Source organism: Peromyscus eremicus, unplaced genomic scaffold, assembly GCF_949786415.1.
Source record: "Peromyscus eremicus unplaced genomic scaffold, PerEre_H2_v1 PerEre#2#chrX_unloc_3, whole genome shotgun sequence".
Classification (NCBI taxonomy): Eukaryota; Metazoa; Chordata; class Mammalia; order Rodentia; family Cricetidae; genus Peromyscus; species Peromyscus eremicus.
The window spans coordinates 1325951-1329569 of record NW_026734290.1 but is presented as its reverse complement, the minus strand read 5'-3'; positions in this window follow the sequence as shown (position 1 = coordinate 1329569).

Below are 3619 nucleotides of genomic sequence, written 5' to 3'. Positions count from 1 at the left end.
ACCAAGTGAGTTCCAGGAAAGTCGTAAAGCTACACAGAGAAACCCTGTCTTAAAAAAACAAAAACAAAAAACACCCCCCAAAAAAATACAACAATGCGCACAGGTGGCATTTATTTGTTGTTAGATTAACCAGATAAGGATTAGAATTCTGACATTACAACAGGCAAACACCACTCTATATTTAGGATCAAACATGTTGATTTCTACCTTCCCTCTCCATCTTCTTTACTTTTAGCATCTGAAAGTCGCTAATCAATAAAGAATAGCTAGCTGGTGAGTCTTTCCAAATGGCAAAGGACAGGAGCCACGCACAATATTTGGTAATGGTCATGAAGAGAAGTGTTAATTTTTTTCAACCAATGAAGTGATTCTCTGCTCTAAAGCATCATTTTCAGCATTTTTTAAGTTTAATATCTGATTCTTTTGTACCCAGAAAGAGATGTTCTCCAGAAATAGATGTGCAACTTAGCTCATATAAATGCTAGAATGTAACCCCACACACAAAAAGAAACATGAAAAAAAAAAGTCCCACTTATGAAGGAAGTGATTTTGTAAGTCATGCCTTGTGAGAGCCCCCATATCCATGGTGTATCCCAACCCATCTTTCTCTAGGTAGAAGAAACTGACATGCAGAGAGGCTAAACTGCCAAAGACATAACCAGGAATTTCCTGGGTATTCCTGCTGTCCTGCCTTTGTTTTGCACTCTGTTCCTCAGACCTGCATTCTAAACCTGTACCTGTGGCTATTTCAGACCTTATTCTCCTTGGATAACCTTTCATGTAGCTCAAAAGGGCCTGTTTCATGTCCTAGGAGGAGAAGGACAAAAATCAAAGTGACTTTTCACATGTGATAAGGTCTATTTACTTTCAAAGGAGGAAATTTGATAAAGATCCATTTACAGAAACCTTGTTGAAGAGGCACAGAAGTTAGCATGATACCAACAAGTTTTCACAGGGATCTATGTACATCAGCCCTGGAGTTAATCTCCAACATAAGGTAACTAGTGGACACATTGGAAATCATTACTTATACCCCCACATACCTGGAATTTATGGTGCTACATTGCTCTCAGCATTAAAGAGCCTCTTCTGACCTTCAAGGAAGGACATAGCATAAGATTGAAATTCATTGTCAAGGCAGTGAATTCAGATCCAGTTCCCCATATCTGAAAATTCCAATGGTCAGGAAATTCAAGGAAAAATACATTCATTGAAGTGAAGCTTGTATATAACACATTAGAAGAATTTAGCATGGTACTTGTTATGGCAAGACAATTTCAGGGGACACTTATTGACAGGGTGAAGTGGTTTGTGAGTCTTTGGGTGTCTCTGGGTCTTTGTAAAACTGTAACAGGGAAACACAGGTTGGGTTCAGGAGAAAGTAGGATCTCTTCTTCTGAGACAGATAAGGTGCTGTTGAGCATTTCATGAAACACACATTTCAACTGACTTGTGAAAACCCCTCTGTCATATAGTGCTTTCTTAATATCTTTATTGCACTGAATTTTCAGGCACAGCACCTTATAATGGGAAAAATTGATTATAGCCCACAATTCCAGGTAAAGTTCCAATTTTGGAAAATCAGGATAGGAACTCAGCTAATCATGTCACATCCACAGCCAAGAGCAGAGATAAACAAATGTACTCATGCTACCTGTTTGCTTATGCTTATGCTCTAGCTTCTTCATATGTACATAGTATAGGTTGCAGAAAATGAAATGATTCTGCCCATTTTAGGGAGTCTTATCTCAATTAACAATTAATAAAATCCCACAGAGACAAGTTCAAAGAAAAATCTGATCTATATAATTTCTCATTGAGTTCCCTCTTCCCAGGTGACTAGTTTGATTCAGTCTGATAATAAAAACTAAGAATCACACTGTCCCACCATCACTGCCATGATTTGAGGAGATTTCTGCCTGCATTCAGAGCTGTGGTCCTCAACCTGTGTGGGTCGCCACCCCATTGGGCGGTCACATATCAGATATACTGCACATCAAATATTTGAATTACAATTCATAACAGTAGCAAAATTAGGACTGGAGAGATGGCTCAGAGGTTAAAAGCACTGCTTGCTCTTCCAAAGATCCTGAGTTCAATTCCCAGCAACCACATGGTGGCTCACAACCATCTATAATGTTATCCGGTGCCCTCTTCTGGCCTGCAGGGATATGTGCATACAGAATACTGTATATATAATGAATAAATAAAACTTTAAAAAAAACAGTAGCAAAATTAAAGTTAAGAAACAACGAAACAGTTATGTTTAGGGTTCACCACAACACAAGGAACTACTGTTCATGCTATTTAAAGATTTAAAGGGTCAGAAAATTGGAAAAAAAAATAAACATTGATCTAGAGTGTCCAGTGGAACCCAAGTGTCTATGTTGCTAACTATGAAGGGGCTTGCAAAGGATTTTCCTGAATATCCTTTGATCTAAAGGAAACTCATGTTTTGTGTGGAAGACTCCAGCTATCTGGCCATCTTTACTACCCAGTAAAAGCAGATCACTTTGAGCTACTGAACAGAGAGTACAACACCGACTACACACATGCTGATGACACAGATTTTAGTCTCACTGGGCTCCATGATCATATCACACTAAACCAAGGCTGTTCAAGGTGTCACACCACAGGCACTGGGTTCCAGAAGCCTGCCCATTGACCATAGATAGATCCCTATCCCCTGTCTGGGTGTCTCCCAAACAGTTTGAGCCAAACAACCATCTTCTGTTTCCAGAGGACCTAGTCCAGTCTCATGGGGGCTCCACAGCCACCAGTCCACAGTTCATGGGTTTCCACTAGTGTGGCCAGTCACCTCAGTTGCAGGTACTTATGATGAACTTTAGCATATATAAATTTCTATGATATTATTACCTTGTGTACATAAAATTTCAGTAGGAGACAAAGATTCAGATCTACACAGGGAAAGAACTGAAGTATGTTCAATCAATCAAGGAGAGATCTCTGGCTTTGGATGAAGGGGATGCTGAAGGGCTTCTCTTGTATCCCAGCAGAGGCTCCTGCAAAGGACAACTTGACATCTAGTGTAAGGAAAGCTCTTAGCAATATCAGTTCCCATGACACCTGCAGCTCTTCCCTAGACATTCTAATGTATCCTGGAGAGCCCTGGCATCCTCTGTGATGTCACTATGTTGTGGCAACACCCACTGTCCTTGGGAATTTTATTCAGTGCCTTCACCATTTACTGATGAACATGATGGCATACTGAAGAGTCTAATTCAGAAAGAGAATGGAGAGTTTAGAGAAACCAGAGAGTGACTGAAGAAAGCTGACCTTCAGTCTCAATGTAAAACGTCCAGAAAGAAATGGTCAAGCGAATCATGTAATGAGTTCTGTGCAAGAAAAGGGAATCTTCCTGGAGCAAGTGGGCTTGTGCTGAATCTTCCTGTAATGGGGAACAGAAAGCTGGAGTCTCTGGGAACCAACAGAACTTCCCTGCTTGTCATGCCTCTTGAAATTCAAGGATTCCAGGATATTAATTGTTCTGGCTCAGAAGTCGGGAACTGGTAAGGCCAGTGCTTTATACTGGGAACTCTTGGCTTTCATTCCTTTTGGTAGATAGGCATTGATGTGTGAACATGACTCCGACATTAAA